This window comes from Populus trichocarpa, chromosome 11, assembly GCF_000002775.5.
Source record: "Populus trichocarpa isolate Nisqually-1 chromosome 11, P.trichocarpa_v4.1, whole genome shotgun sequence".
NCBI classification, from domain to species: Eukaryota; Viridiplantae; Streptophyta; class Magnoliopsida; order Malpighiales; family Salicaceae; genus Populus; species Populus trichocarpa.
Window position 1 is genome coordinate 5,779,976 of NC_037295.2, and position 18,092 is coordinate 5,798,067.

Sequence of the window (18,092 nt, forward strand, 5' to 3'; positions counted from 1 at the left end):
TTTTTTTGAAATTTTTGAAATATTGGCCTAGTTCTCGTGACTTTAATAAACTGGTTATTAAAGCCAAAATACATGCTGATACACATTTTTGAAATTTTCTTTGTTATATGAAAATACAATATGAATTTTTTATATATATTTTTGAGAGACTTGGCCATATGCATGAAAACAAAAAAAAATTATTTTGACGAAAACCTGGTATTTTAATACCGGATTTGTATCTTTACAGTATAAAAATACAAACCAATATTGATCAAAATACAGTAAAATATTTTGGAAAAATCACAAATTTGAATTTTTTTTTGCTGGGCCCATCCCAGCCCATGGGGCGGGGCTGGACCGCACAGGCCTGGCTGGGTCACTGGACCAAACCAGTGACCCGGATAAACAACCTAAAGCACGCGTGAATTTCTTCACGCGTGCATGGACTATGCGAAGGTAATCGAAAATTTCGAAAATGAATATTTTCGATTCGGTCCTTGGCTGTTTTGACAATTTTGTAATCAAGCCCCCCGGATGAGTTGTAATTGAATCCATTGATTTTAGCGCCTTTTCTGGTTTGGTCCCTGGTTTCGAATTGTTTCAATTAAGCCCCTAATTGGCCATCAAACTTTAATTATTATGCAATTAAACCCCTGATTTGACCAAATCAACTTTCTAAAATTATAATTGGACCCCAGAACTTTAATTTCTTCCAATAAAAGCCTAAATTTACTTAAAAAGCAATTTTTCTTGCAATAAAACCCTCCATAAATTCAATTAAACCTTAGATAAAATTTAATTGAATCCATAAACATCTGATTTCGAACTTTTCTTCTTCAAATTGAATTTTCTTTGTCAACAGTGCCCTCACCAGTCAACGATATACTGTCAAATTTCAACCTTTTGCATTTTTTAACCTCCTCAACCACTTTTTGGCCATTTTCGGCATTCTAACATCCTTTTCTCACTCCTATTATTTTTTGGATTTCTTTCGAATATACATATTGTATTTTCTCATTTGTGTGTATTTTTGTGTGGGAACCCAAAAATAGGTAACAACAAGTCCATTGAAAGTCCTTCTAAATCTCTTAGCCCTAAACCTTGTCACTGGACCAACTGGAACCTCTAATGGATCCTTTGGTGTTGCTTCGATCATATCATCAAACTTAGCTTTATATATAAAGTAAACTAATCTTTATAAGGTTTCACCATTAATTAATTTAGATTGATACACTTTTTGACTTTTTATGTGATTTTTTGCTCTTGACACATACGTCCAAGAAGCTTATTAGCATTTTTGTTCACAATTAGCAATGTCAAAGAAAAAGAAGACTCCATTTGATATAGACTATAATAACCCAATTTTAGGTTTTCCTAAAATTACCTTTTTCTATTTAAAATTCAAAACATAAAAATAAAAAAAAAGACTGGTAGCTTTTTAAATTATATAAGGTCAAATGAAATGATTATTGAACTTTTTGCATAAAAATTAATTTTAAGGACTGAATTAGACTTTTAATATGTCAATTTGATTTAATCATAGGCTTAATTAAAGGTTTAATTAAATTTAAGAATTAATTTGGGTTAAATTAAAAGAATTAATTAATTGCAAGAACTTAATTAAACTATTTACGGGTCAAATTAATTTTTTAAGGACTTAATTGGTGAAAAATTAAGTTTGAAAGCTTAATTTGAGCTTAATTGAGAAGATTGCAATTTTAGGGGATCAGATTTAATTATTTTTTTCAAATTCAATTAGATGAAATTAGGGACAAAATTACAAGAAAATCAAACTTTAGAGGTTAATTAAGGGCTAAATTAAAGAAATTCATAATCAAGAACCTCTTTGTGAAATGTGTGTGAATTCAGGAACCCAATTCAATTGAAAACAGAGGTGAAATCGAAGAAATTAGAAGTTTGAAGATCAATTACGGATGAAATTAAAAATATACAAGACTGAGGAACAATAAGAAAAAGGCATATTGAATTGATTCTTAGAATCAAAATTCAATGAAGGACTTAATTTACTAAATTAAAAGATTAGAGGCTGAAATTAAAAAGGGGTTAATAACCTAATTTAGGTAAAAGCCCAAAAATAGCATCATTTCATTTAAATGAAACGGTGCATTTTAATGTTGTTTTAACCAAAACGACAGGTTTTGAATCGAAACTATGTTGTTTTGGTCTGCAAAAGTAAAACAATATTAATAATAATAATAATAATAATAATAATAATGATGCCAGACAACATGTTGTGTGGCACTGTTTCGTCATCCCCTATCTTTATGCCAGAAAAGTTGCCCATGAAACCACTTTTAGAGGCCATTTAATGCTCCATTTCTCATCCAAATAACACACAAAAAAAAACACATCATCCATACTCTCTAACATTGTACTATGTCCCTGTCCTTTTCTTCACCGGTTTTTAGCCCTGCAACCACTGCAATAAACAACCAAAACTTCTAACCTGACAAGATTTGACAGTGCTAGCTTTATAGTGCTAGGTTGTTGGTTTGTGACCAATGGTTAAGATGATTTCCAAGCAAATCAATGGCAACAAGTCATGCCCAAGAAACATCCTATGTCCTTCTTTCACATGTAAATAGGGATGAATTTTGTATAGAGCTGAGAATGAAAAAATGAAGCAAAAACACCCCATCAAGCTGATTTTCTCTAAAAAACAAAGAAGAGAAAAACTTCTCCAGCATCAGCAAAAACATCACCACCACGGCCACCTAAAAGGAACTTTTACTTGACGACTTTAATTTTTTTTAACCTCCTCTTCTTTCCTACACTTCCACCACTTTTCTTTTCTTTTTCTTTCCACAGCAGCACAGCCATCAACCTAAATAACATCACTTTGAGCAATCACAAGCTCCTCAATGCCTGGGTTAACATCACTACAGCCATCTACCATCACTGCAACCAACCACGATAGTTGTCCACTACAACTTCCACTTCTTCTTTTTCCTCTTCCAGTGCAATCTCTCCAACTTCCAACAGCCACCACATACCCTCTTACCAACGCCACTAGGTCCACCAGTAGGCCACCACACCATGTCTGAATCTCCATCAGCTAGCCAACACCGCCATCCAGCCCAAGTAATCTTTCTCCTCTCTTTTTGATAGTTAATTCAAACATAAACATGCAAAACATGAAAGAATTCATGATCTACAAAGTAACTTGGTCACTAGGCTAAGCCAGTGACCAATTTTATAGGTTAAACTTAAGCCTAGCCCATATGGCTGAGTTAGGTCCATCCCACATCATTAAAAAAAAAAGAAGAGAAAAGGTATGTGTGGGTTGGGCCTAAGCCCAACCCGTACACCTGGGCTTAAGCATAGGGCCCAATAAGTCATCCCATATGGCTAGACCAAGCCCAACCCATATTTAAAAGCGTGTTTGACATGCCTCATTTTTCTTTAAGAAATAAGGCCTTATTTGGGTCCTTAAGGCATGTTTGTCAAACATGTCCTTAAGGCATTTTTAATGTCTCTAATTTTAGGCTAAGAATGCATTTGACAAACATGCCCTAAGCCTTTTTCTTTAGTTTTAATTTGTCCTTATTTTAGACTCTAGCAAAAAAAACCCTTAAATTTTTCAAAAAACTCAAAAAAACTAGGGACTATTTTGAGATTTTTTATGGGTCCACCGTGTTTTTTTTTCAATAATTTTTGTCTAATATCGGATTGTAGACATACACTGTAAGATATGGATTTGATATTAAAAATACCTGATTTTTCTCCCAAAAAAAATTGTATGTCAATTAAAGAAAATTTTATTTTTACGATAATTTATTTATTTTAATGTGCTTTAAAAAGTGAAAAGTCTAAAAAGCCTATAGATACTAGTTTAAAATTGTTTTTAAGGGTATTTTATTTATCTCACAGTGCTTAAAAAAATGAAAAAGACACATTTATCCCTAAGCTTAAAAAAATAAAAAAGACACATCTATCCCTAATCAAATTGATGACCAGTGGGTTATGCATAAAGACCAAATTACACCTCAACAGTAAGCCATTGATTTTTTGGGAAGGGTAAAATGATAATTTTATTATTGTTGTGAATAGTGTTATGTGTTTAAGGACAACGAATTTGCTCGCGTTTTAGCTTTTTTATTATAAGGAAAGAAAAAAGAATGCTAACAAATATTAGAGGATAGAGAGGTAGCTCAACTCATTGAATTAGTCAAATAAAGCAATTAGTAATCATTATTTTCCTTCAATTTAGGCCTTTGTGATGTTCGAGTTGGTTTTTAACTATGTTTCCATGATAGTTTTTTTTTAAAAAAAATAAATTGAAAATATTAGAAACGCGACAATACCAAAAAAAACACAATTAAGGGCATTTAGTGCTCCATTATATTTTAATGGATATTCCATTAATTAGTGCTTTGTTGATGCTTAATGTAAGCTCCATCAATTCGTGCTTCATTAATGCTTAATGGAAGCTCTATTAGTTCATGCTTTATTAATACATAATGGAAGTTCCATCAGTTCATTCTCTATATATACTTAATGGAAGTATACATGCATATTGACTATACATAGAACATATGTAAAGCAACGAAGGGAAGAAAAAAAGACACATTAGAATACTTTTTTTTTTCATTCATTCTTTCCTATGCTTCTTTTTAGCATCCTTGCAATATTTTCTACAACTCTTTCCACAAATACATAAATATACTCTCTTACAATTTTATCTCCTTACACACATTAATAGATGATAACACTTGTTCTCTGTATTCACTCTTGCCTCTTCTCTTTCTAGCATCATTGTGATATTTTTACAAACAACATATCACACACACACACACACACACACATAATTCTTAAACACCCTTTAAACCTTTATACAATATATTTTTCTTTGTGTTTTATTAACTTAAGCATCAGAAGGTCTTCTATATATAAGAGGATGATATACTCATATTATTTTATCTTTTCATTACCTTATTCTTAGTCTTTTATGCATGATTTATGTTTTATAATAGTTTACTTAACTTGTTTTGTGCTTAATAGTGTTACAGAGACACAAAGTATAAAAACAAGCTATATAATATATATTTACCATAATTTGAAGTAAAGCTCTATAAAAAGCATATTGGGATGAGTCATTGGAGCTAAAAAGTGGAAATTTTAATTGCATTAGGAATCCAACTTGAATAAGAAATCTTAATGGGATTAGGATTGGTCAGAGAAAATCTCTCAAATTTGACCTTCATGTACTCTTTGAATCATATTTAGAGTAACAAGTGAAATTTTAAAGTTAGGCTTGAGATTTTTCAACAGACTAGCATGAGTCCAACTCAATATTTTCATGTTGAGATGATGACATAACAGCTCATTAATGATATGGAAAGGATACTACATGACCAGGAAACCTCTTTAGAAGGTTAAACTCAACACATAAATCATTAGAATCAAATTGGTGTAACAGAACCATAAAGTAGCCTGATTAGAAATTAATTATTAATTAGAAAACTTCTCAACCTCCTTACACATATATTACTGATCCTAATTTCTAAAAAAATAAAGGGGGTCAAATTTAGAGCATAAAGGAGTGAAGAAGGGATTCTATTGTTTTTAAAATTATTTTTTTAATCATTTTTCTTTTCAATTTTAAGAGGTTAGTACTCTTGGATATTAAATTATCATGAGGATTTGTGCTTAAAATTATTCTATATCTAATAGTGATACATATATATCTTATATTTTTATATGATTAAATTTAATAATTCATGATTGAGATTTTGTATGACTTGCAACATATGTTTTTGGTTTTAAATCTATTACTAGTGATTAGTTTATGATGAATTCATGACTTATTAATTTAAGTAGCAAGACTATCTAATTTCCAAACCTATGTTAAATTATTTGTTACTTGGAAAACATAAGTCTTAATTAAATTAACTCCTTATACATATTTAATTATCATGAATCAATTGCACCTATCTTGCATCAATTAAATATTGCATGCTTAATGAAAGTTATTATGTGATTAGAGTTAATTAATGCATGAATGCTAGGTTAACTAAAAAAGTTCGGAGAGGTAGAAAAACTTGTTTTTTCATGGTTGATTAATTTATTATCACAATCATATTAGCAAACATATCTAAATTCAACTATTGATGTTTAATTATCATTGAGGAATACTTCTTATAAAAAAATGTTTTTCTTTCTATTTTTCTTTACATTATACCAATTTTCCTTTTATTTTTCAGAAATGATTTCCTTTTTTTTTTTCTTAGATTTCTAAGTTTTTTTAGTTAGTTTAGATCATAAACAAACCCAATTTTAATAACTCAATTTTTTAAATTGCATATTAGTTCATTCCTTCATATTAATATATTTAGTGAACCTTGACTTGGTTTGCTTTAATCTAAACTTAAATAGCTTGTCTTGATTAAGTAATTAAGTTCTACTACTTATATCTCTGTGGGACAACACCCTTACTTTCTATACTACAAATAATTAATTTTAAGGGTTTAGATTTGCACGACTTCAATACTTGTTAGGGGACTTGCTTTGCAGGAGAGCGCGGATCAAGTCCAAGGCCTAAATTATATTTCCAAGCTCACTCGTTAGTCAAGGAAAGCCTAAATCCAATTGAGTTTTTTTTACCTTGTCAATGGTTTCATTTGTGGAAACTTGAATAAAAACCTGGTTGATTCCCATTTTAATTTTTATCAAAATACTTTCCATGGCTAGCAAAACTCTAGGACAAAGAGAAGAATATAATCTCGTCACTATAGAAACTCTTACCCCTCTAAATCTCCAAGAACTCACTCACCAAGTGCAAGTGCTCAAAAATGTTGTTTTATCCATACAAGAACAATTTCACACTCTTTCATTTCCTCAACAGGAAATACATTACCCAACTCCATTACATGCACCAAATGCATAAATACAACCTCAATTTCATAAATAAACTAAACAAAACAACAATCAAAGTAGGCATGATACTCCTACTTTACAAAGGAGTTGCTCTCGCTATGAAGGATACTCCTCAACAAGTCCTAGCCATTCGCATGGCTATCTTCATCAATCATATCCTGAGTCTTGCTCATATTCTCTTCGTAGTGAAAGAGCTAGACGTGAGACTACATTAATTCCTGAGAATTAGAATGGAAATTGTCATGACCCAATTTTGGATCTCCTAAAATTATTTGCATATTTTTCTTTATTTTAAAATAAAAAAAATCAGAAATTTAAAACCCAAAAATACTTTTGAGACATGAGGAGATAAATCTTTGAGTTGCAAAGATCAAAGTGCTAGAAGAATAGCCAAATTAGGGTATGTTGATAAGATGGGCTGAAAAAAGATTTAATTTGAAACAAAGTTTAAGGTTAAAGTTAAGTTAGTTAAGTTTAAGGACTTAATTAAACCTCTAATTATTTTAATTGACTTAATTGAGGATTTAATTGAAGCAAAATTAAGTTTGAAAGTCAATTTGGTTAAAATTGAAAGAATTAATTAAGTTCAAAGACTTAATTAAACTTCTAATGGGTTGGGAGGATTCAATCGAAGACTCAATTGAAGAAAAATCATGTTTGGAGAACTAATTCGGATCAATTAGCAAAGGTTCGAAGATTAGAAACATAATTAGAACTTTGAAAGGTTAAATTGGTGCAATCAAGGGTGCAATTGCAAGAAATTTAAAGTCTAAAGGCTAAAGGCTAATTAAGGAGAAAATTAGAAAATCCTTAAACCAAGGATCAAAGTGAAAGAGATACACACATTCAGGGACTAAAATTGATTAAAATCAGGGGTAAATTTAAAGAAGTTGGAGGTTAAAAGGTTAATTGAGGACATAATAAAAGATATCCAAGATCAAGGATCATATTGTAAAAGGCGTCGAATATTAAGAGTCAAACTTGACATGACTAGGAACTTAATCAAAAAACATCTTAAGAAATCAACTTAAATTGACCGAATTCGATGAAATTAAAGGATCAGGAACCAATTTATAAGTAAAGAAGAAAAGAACAAAATAGTGTCATTAAGGCACCACTGTTTATTTATTTTTTCAATTCTCTTGTGAGGGAACTGACTGGGATTCCTTTCTGAAAAGTTATTTAGGCCCCGTTTGTTTGCTGAAAAGTAGTTTTCGTGGAAAGTGAATTATTTTCCGATGTTTGGTAGTGTCATGAAAAATAAGTTTGAAAATATTTTTTAGTGTTTGGTTATGTGATGGAAAATGAGCTGGAAAATAACTTATTAATATTTTTTTCAAGTTTATTAAAATAATGAGGAACAAATCTTACAAATTAAAAAGTTGAACGAGAATGAAATTGAAAAAAAAAATCTAATTTCATAAATTATCTTAAATAAAATAAACAATAATAAAAAAAATGGAGATCAAATCTAAATATAAAAAAAATTGAAAGATGATGAAATTAAAATAATAATAATTACAATTTCATAAATTATTTCAAATAAAATAAGTAACAATCAAAGAATGAGGACCAAATTTGATAGATAAAAAATTTCAATTAAAAAAATAATAAGAGAAAAGCAAATAATAATCATAAAAATAAGGACCAAAGTTAATATAAAAATCAAATTAAATCAAATTTTAAGAGGTGAAATTAAAAAAAAAAATTCAAAACAAAATATATAGTAATTATAAGTTTGAGGACCAAATTTGTTATAATCAGCAAATAATATGATATTTCTAAATTTTTCACAACTTCTGGAAAGTGTTTTCCACTCAAAATAAAAGGAAAACACTTTTTTGGAAACCAAACTAAATTTTTCTTTGACTGAAAAGCATTTTTTATTGATCAATTTTTTTAATAATAAATAAATATAAAAACATTTAAAAAATAATTTTAAGAAAATAACTTTTCGCTCAACAAAAAATAACTCAATACTTCTTCATACCTCAATTAAGACAAAAGACACTCTCCTGGAAGCCCTATATCATACTACACCCTAACATGGTTCCCGTCGAGGGGTCATCCTTACAGTGACTGCAATGTCTGTCTATACAGTCATCCGATCAGTTTTTGACAACCTGGTTTTGACAGTACTAGATTATTGGCTGGCTTCTTATCAAGCAACCTGTTCGAACAAAAGGGAGGATAGCCTTAGTACTAGATATTCTTATCAAGAATATCAACACTGCCTTCCGCGTGACCAAAGGCAACAAACAATCTTTGCACCATTACATAGCCTCTGTTCGTTAAAGAAAAGATCAAAAGGAGAAAACCAAAGCCAAAAGCTCCCCCCTGCACCAGCGTAGCGTGCACCATCCCTGGTTCCAGCCGTAAAAAAACCACACTGCCATTCAAGCTTTGGCTTAAAAAAAAAAAAACCTTACTCATCACAAAGAAACCAAGCCCTGGACTTAAAATCACTATAATCCCTCTCATCCAAACCCCCCCGCTGCTGCTTTCTTCCGTTCGTGATTCCTCCCCCACTGAACACCAGCAGACAAACAACCTTTGGATCATCATTCTCCCTAGTTTTTTTTTTTTTAAAAAAAAAAAAAACCTTCTTTTCCACCACTTAAAGCAACAAGGAATAGAGAAACGGGAGGGCAGGAGAAGATCTGAAAGTGTTGGAAGCCAAAAGACCAGAAGGACCATTCCATTGCAAAATGAAGGTGGCGTCATACAACCGTGATGGCTTGGAGAACGACCACAGCAGTAGCAACCTTTTTGTTCAGTTTGACAGTTTGGTTCAAGCCATACAACTTCAGCTCCTTTCATAAAAAGCAACAGGAGTCTCTTCCCAGCTGTGCAACAACGGCTAAGCCTTAGTATTCAGCATCAATCTAAATGAAATCCCGAGAGTTTCATTATAGCTGCACTGATAAAGTACCAGCAACACCTGGAAGCAAAGGAACCGTGTTGCAGAGGAGAGACACGCCAGTGCTAGCACCAGCAACTCAAACGACTTTGGCCCAGGTACTGTGTCGGTTATGGAAAGAGCAATGCTTAATGATCTTTTTGGTTGATGGACAGTGCTATCTAGTTAATGTTTGTAAGTTGATAAAAGCATGAATAAGGTTGTAATATTTGTTGGCTTGAAATGTTGCTCCTGGGTTTAGACATGAATACTAAATGAACATTTAAATCGGCTGTGATTTTTGTTGTGGAGTTTTGGGTTTGGATCATTTGCAATGTTTAAAATTATATTTGTAATGTTTATGGGCATGGGCTGTTAGTTTAAATGGTTACGAGCTGGGCTTTTCTCTTTAGATGGATTGCACGTCTTCGGCAAGATGCCAGGGTTTTTGCTTTAGGCTTTGGACCAAGTTGTTGGCCCAGCTTAACTTGAGTCCAGTCCGTATGGATAGGTTAGAATTGCGCCCAGCCATTGGATGGGCTGGATCCTCCTAAATTTAAGACCATGTTTGGCGTGACAGAATTTTACAAAGAGAAATACATTTATTTTGTCATGCATGTTTAAAAAACACGCCCTAATGAATTCTTAATAGTTTTATTTTATTGATTTTCTTGTTTTTCCAAATAAGCCACAAATAATTCCCAAAAAAATTCCAAAAAAAAATTAGGAATCGGTTTTTTCTAACAATTTATTTAATATTGGGTTATAGACTTATACTATAAAATACAAACCCAATATTAAAAATATCTTCTTTTTAAAAAAATCTCAAAAAAAATTAAAATATTAAAAAAATATATTATTTTTTATTTCAAACATGAAAATATGTTTTTGTTTATGTGCATATGGACAAGTCTCTCAAAAATAGAAAAATTATATTTGCACAAATGATAAAATATACATTGGCATGATTTAGTATCTTTAAACACCAAAATTCAAGAAAAATAGTTTTGTTGATATTTTTGCATGTATTTTTAGATTTAATAACTAGTTTACTAAAGTTATGCGAACTTGGTTTATATTTCAAAAATATCAAAAATTTATTTTTTTTTTTTTTTAATATCCAAGATTATAAACTTATATATAAGATTTATTCTCGATATTAAAAGGGCAATTACTTTATTTTTATTTTTTGGACGTTAGAGTGGGTAGGTTTAACCTATAAAACTATAGTCCATTTTATTAGTATAGACCGACTTTAACCAATAGATAAACCAATAATTAGAAAATAAATACAATACCTTAGATTTTTTTAGACAAATAAACAATGTGATTTACCTTGGATAAGGTGTATTAGGAGTAATAGATCTTTTCTATACACAACAAGTCCCTTTTATCTAAACTTTAGGAGCAGTAAGGGTTCCTAGTGATCCAAATACTAGATAACGACTCCATTCATTTTTTACTGAGAAGAAACAAGAATTCCGTGTTTTTTCCACCTATCACCACAAAGATCCTGATCCGAGGAGATGATCGTTGCGACGCCGCACATTCGTGACAAACATCATCCCTTTTAGATATGATACTTTCTACTTTGTTATAAGAGTGTTGCACACTAGCCTTTTCAAAAACCAAATCGTCATGAAGGCTAAATTGAATAACTATCATGGCCTTACAGATCTAGAGAACACATAAAAAAATATTAGAAGTATCCTAGAGCTTGTGACATAGAAGATTGATGTTATGTACAAAATTTTTCTTACAATTTTTTCACGAATCTTCCAAGATATGGTATCATAGCCTTGAACTCGGCTTCATTTTTAACATTCACGATCTTTGTGTGAAGCTCATTTCTTGTTTCAGTACAAACATTCCAACCAAAAAGAGCACAATAGAGCTTTTCTCTATCACCTAATAAGAGGATGAAAGCTCTACAACATATCTCAAGTAATTCAATGAAGAATGCTAAATGCGGAGAACCTACTTGAATATATTGCCATTGAAGCCCTAATACGTGGAGTCTATAACTACTCTTAATAGAACACATGTACACTCTTTATGAAAAATAATCTTATAAACATGAAATAAGTAATGAAGAACTATATTCGAGTATAGAAAGACAATGTAACGGGGTAGGGTCACCTTCATTTATATATAGCAGAATATTTACAATGTCATTAATCTCTTAGTAGAGTAGCTAAAAGAAACATCAAAGAGTACATTTGTGTTCGCCTGATACCTTTTAAGCTCTTGATAGTAGCTCTCATCACTATATATGATGGGGTTTTAACTATAATTAACAAAAAAAAAAAAAAGACTCACATTCCATGAAAAGTGATTAAAATCTTAATTAATTTTGTATTGCACTTGCATAATCAAATATTTGCAAATTTATTTAGCTAAGGGAATTCAATTAAATTTTTTTCCCAAGACTAAAACGAAAATATAACATAATTTTCAAAACAGGCATATGATGTATATTCAATTTAGAATTTTCAGTATTAATGATTTTTTTCAAAATACTATAAATCACATAACTTAATATCTTACTAAAGGGTTTAATTAAAAATCAATAACGATGAACATAATATACCCCAAAAGATATAATTTCAAACTCTCACAAAATTTTTAAGAAAATTAAAGTAATTTGATATAAGTTGATTCAGAATTAAAATATTTTATTTTTATTTTTCCAGTTTTTTTCTTTTATGTTTTATGTAAATATCAAACTAAGAGATAAAGACTTGAGCTTCAATCTAAGTCTTCTCTCTTAATTTATCTTTCTTCAAAATTAAAATCTAGTGTTAATATTTTGAGATTTGTTCATTCTTTTCTATTTATATGGCAAGAGTACCCAGTGATGTTTTTATTAATGTTACAGAAGTGAGATATATAGTAAGGGTTGATATTCAAGTATTCACCATGGAACTCAGCGTTAAATAGATTGGATTGGATAAACAAGATAAAGGTGTAGAAGGCCATCATTGGTGATAAGAAATTGAGACCAGAAAGAAAGAAAGATCGAAATCTCAAGGCCTTAAAAAACAATTATAGTTTAGCCCATTTTCTTCTGGTAATCTTACTGTTCACTCACTCCTCCACTTTCGGCCAAAAATAACAGAAATCCCCGTACCACCACCAATGCCAATCTTCAAAACCCCATTCAACGGCTACTCCGTCAAGTTCAGCCCTTTTTACGAATCGCGTCTCGCCGTCGCCACTTCCCAGAACTTTGGAATCCTCGGAAATGGCCGTCTTCACGTTCTCTCCCTGCCTCCTACTCCCTCCTCCCCACTCACCGAACTCATCTCCTTCGATACTGCTGATGGCATCTACGACCTTGCCTGGTGTGAATCCCACGATTCCCTCTTAATCGCCGCTGTGGCCGATGGCTCTGTCAAGCTCCGTCGACTACAACCCCACTCGCCGCGATTCTTTCATCACCTCTTCCTGGGATGATACCATTAAATTATGGACCCTTGACAGGCCGGCGAGCATTCGTACGTTTAAAGAACACGCGTACTGTGTTTATTCTGCTGCGTGGAACCCTAGGCATACGGATGTTTTTGCATCTGCTTCAGGGGATTGTACTGTGCGAATCTGGGACGTGCGTGAGCCTGGAAGTACGATGATAATTCCAGGTCATGATTTTGAGATTTTGTGTTGTGATTGGAATAAATATGATGATTGTATTATTGCTACTGCATCGGTGGATAAGAGTATAAGAGTTTGGGATGTGCGGAGTTTTAGAGCTCCGATCTCGGTTTTGAGCGGACATGGGAATGCCGTTAAAAAAGTTAAGTTTTCTCCCCATCATAGGAATTTTATGGTTTCCTGTTCTTATGATATGACTGTTTGTATGTGGGACTTTATGGTGGAGGATGCATTGGTGGGGAGGTATGATCATCATACTGAGTTTGCTGTGGGGGTTGATATGAGTGTCCTAGTTGATGGGTTGTTGGCAAGCACAGGGTGGGATGAGTTGGTTTATGTTTGGCAACATGGGACGGACCCGAGAGCACCTTGACAAAGGGAAGTATTTTTTTTAAATATTGTTTCTAACTTGTTCTTTGTTAGAGTTTTGGTATTTTTGAATGGAATTCGTATGTTTAGTAGTAAAAGCATAAATGTGGAAGCTATCTTAGTTGTACTAGTTGTTTATTTATCTTATAGTTGCGATATATGTCTGAATGGATGACATTGTTTAATAATGTGCTTAGCAGCCCTGCATATCAGTTTTAATAACACAAAAAGGTGGTGTAGTTTTCTGCTTTGATGAATTTTGGGGGTTTTATCTTCATTGACATGTTTACATTTAGGAATGTTTCACATGGTTTCGGTGTGAATTTTGACGGATTGAATGTGTGCTGTCATGTCAATTAAAGCATGACTGTTGGAGTCGATCACCCTTCAGTGTACAATAGAAATGAACTGTGCATGAATTGATAAGGCTATTTATCCACCTCTCTATTGTTGAATTAGATGCATTGCCATGACATTGTGTTTGGCTGATTCAACAATCTACTGGTGAGGCAGAGTCATGCTGCAACTCAATTCAATTGGTTTGGAAAACCATAATTCTTTTCTATCAGGTTTATGATGCTTTGATCTGTTATTATTCTACTTTGATTTTAAGGTGTATCTAGTGGATTTGATTTTACTTTGTGATTTTTTATCATCCTATCTCTTATTTCCCGTGTCCTCGAATAGCACCATTTTCTTTTAGATAAATATTAATTGCTAACATTCCTCTGTTAGCAAGTCTTTGTGTTTCATGTACAGGATTTACAGATCGTGTGTGAGATCAGAAATGAATCTGGGGTTTGAGAGATAGTATTATGCTTTTGTTGCCATATTCTTATGTTAAATTTAGGGGTAAAGATTTGCATTTGCCATTGCAACTCTTATGCTTTGTGGTTATGTCTGTGTCATTGCTGATAGTTCATAACAAAAAGGAGAAGAAAAACGATGAGATTGTGATCGGGCCTCATGTTATATTTAAGTTTGAGTTCTTTTATAAAGAAATTTGATTGTTGAATAGAGTATCAGTGGAGAAAGAGAGAGAGATGGTTCCACACCATACCTCCTGAGTATTATGCATCAAGTCTGCTGAGCTCTACTCTTTAAGGCAACTGTCTTAGCCTAAGGGATGGTTTAAATCCTATACTAGGGAAAGCCAACTTTTCACATTTTAGCTTCCAATCACTTGGGAAGACGTTGGACTTTTGGTTACGATATGTTTCTTTATCAAAAACTTTGTAAGTATTTATCTTTTGACTGTGGCATTTGGAGGGTTTTCCAAGTGATCTCAGGTTAACGGTTCGAAATTCAAACCAACTTTAGTGTGTATTAGGTGAACTGTTTATATAAATAGCTTCCATGTGTTTTTTAGGTATCCAAAAGCATGAAGGGATGGTGACTTTTTAAGGGCTGTTGGTAACCAGTGAGTTGTGTTTTGCTTGAAAAAGCCAACCCAGCTTCAAAGTTGGATCATCAGCATCTTCCTACTTGACACAATACCCCTCAGACATGTGCTTATTCAAGTCTAGGCTTAAACTGTTTTCATGTACATGCAGAAGCTCCCTGAAATTGATTTGTAGCAGACCAGTACATACAGAAGCTTTTGTTCACTAAGAGCTGAGAGATGAGGTTGAACGAAACTCGTGTAGCTCAAACTGATCTTGTTGTAAAATTAACATGCTGTTACAGTTCCTCTTGAGTCAAATCTGCTGAGTTCTTATGTTTTTAATGAGAATATTTGGATGCTGTCTCTCTGCATAGTAGAGATCTGATTAGCAAAGTGGCATCTCAGAAAGCCAGTGCTTTTATTTCCCATCAGCCCTTGGCTGGCTATGATGCCTAGACTAGCAATCTTTTTTACTTGCAGTCTGGAGTGATTAGAAAAATGTGCAGTTACAGCTTGGTCTGTTGATAGATTTGTTTACCATGAGGTATTGAGCATGCATACAGTTCTCCTATGCGGATGAATCAGGCCAAGTTGATGCAGCTGAACTGGCATTTATTGCAAGTGACAAATGAAATTGGTGGTATTGTTGAATTACAGGAGTAAATTTCTTAGAAGTTGTACATAAACGGAAATTCTATGGATGCATTTCTTTAAGTCAAGTAAAGCTGCCGAGCTCCAAAACTTAGCTAATTGTGTATAGTCTATCCATTTCGAATAATTTTGCTTTTTATCTACTCATGCCACACCGCTATCAGTGTTGAAGTATGGTTTTCACGTGTTATCTGTTGACGATACCCTTGCATTCCTGTTCTAAGGTAATCTTATAGAAGTCCAGGCAAAAAAATTGTGTTATAGTGATGGACTCCATGAAATACCTCCAACCACTACTTGAAAATTAGTAAATAGCAATGAAAATATTCCGTCGATACTCCCTGACATATATAGCGGTGAAAATTTTTTGTCGGTAATTGCCAATAAAAAATACGATGGGATTTATTTGTCAATAATTTTTGATAGAAATCTTGACAGAATAGAAAAAATAATAAATAATAAAAATTTCATTTGAAATGTGACATGTTAGTATTTTTTGACAGAATTGTTGACTGACATTCCATTGAAAAAAATTAATAAAATAAAACTCGACAGTTCCGTCTTTCCTCTTGCTTTCTTATTTTTCTTCTTGTTTTTCTCTCTTCCACTTGCTTTCTTCTTCTTCTTCATGTTAAAAAAATAGCAATCCCTTCCCTCCATTTTCTCACAAATCCAACCATTATCCTCACAAATTTGACCACCTCAAATCGCTAGCATCACCTAAATCTATCAATAGTGTTAGTATCTCTCTCTTGGTTTAATTTCTTGTGAAACTTCGCTATACTAAATAAACAAATCTATCCATGTTTTCTTGTAACTCATTTTTGTTTTAGATTAATTTATTGATTTTTTTTATAGTATTTGTAGTTTACTTGTATATTTAAGCTTTTTCATAGAGAATTTAATTTATTGTATTAATGTATGATTTATATGTTAGGGTTTGTTTGAGATTTGGAGGAAATTGATTTCATTTGTCATTTGATGAAATTAAGCTTGATTTTGAAACTTAGATGTGTTATAATTAAAGAAATAATAGTTATTTAATGGGTACCAATTAACATTTTGTTAGTTTTATTGTCAAGTTAGAAACTTGAGGAAATTTGAGGAAATTGATTTTTTGTGAAATTGAGAATAATTAAAATGTATAATTTAGGTTGAATAAATTTGAAATGAAAAAAAAGATGAATCATTAGTTGGGTACTAATTATTTGTTGTTAATTTTATTTTTAGTTCACATTTTGATGTAAAATTGAATGTATAGAAATGATAATTAGATATTAGATTGTGAATTCAATTTGAATAAAAAGTTGAATTTTGAATTGATACTTACATTATTAATAAATATTATCATCAATAATTTATATAAGATTTTATAAGTAATGGATAGTTGTTCTTAGATTTATCACGATTCTTTAGAATGGTTGTATATGCAAAATTATCTTAAAGGGGTTGAGAGTTTTATTAATTTTATACTTTCTAATCCGAAGAATATAAGTGGGGATGAAATTAGATGTTCATCTGCTAAGTATAAAAATAAAAAGTTCCACCATGAAGTTGTTGTGATGATACATCTACTTAAAAACGACTTCGCCAAGAAATACTTATTTTGGTTTACACACTATAAGAATCATATGTTCCTTATGAAACCATGTTTGAAAGGATGGTTGACTCAACTTCTAGTTCTAGAAATATACATGAGTTCACAGAAGATAATAATAATATTTTATAAGAGTATGATAATGGATGCAATGAGAATGAATCATGATTACTCAGGTGAAGGTTCATGTAACATCTCTTTAGATGAAGAACCAAATATAAACCAAACTAGGTTTTTTGAACTTTTGATGTGACAAATTGTTGGATTGAATTTGCTCTTCTATTATTATTATTATTATTATTAAAAACTGACCATAAAAAAATATTCCTTACTTTCTGACATAACCAATGATAGAGTTGCCATTTTTATCGAAAAGTTACAGAACGGTATGGTTATTTCGACGAACTCGATAATGGACTGATCCATTAATAGTAATAACCTTAACTTTCAATCATTTTCATTGAAAAGTTATAGAATGGTTTGGGTTTTCCGACAGACTCGACAATGGAATAATCTATCAAATGTTAAGGTTTTTATTTCTGACAGAATAAAAAATATGAAAAAAATTAAAAAAATTCATCGGCATTGATGACGTGTCAAAATCACCAACATAATTACTGATGGAATTTCTATCAATGATTTAAAATCAATTAAAACCTAAT

General features: G+C 31.8%; 1 pseudogene; it reads left to right on the forward strand.

Annotated features, from left to right (window-relative positions):
• Positions 1-12,668: 12,668 nt before the first annotated feature.
• Positions 12,669-15,524, forward strand: LOC7472307 (peroxisome biogenesis protein 7-like; annotated as a pseudogene).
• Positions 15,525-18,092: the final 2,568 nt, after the last annotated feature.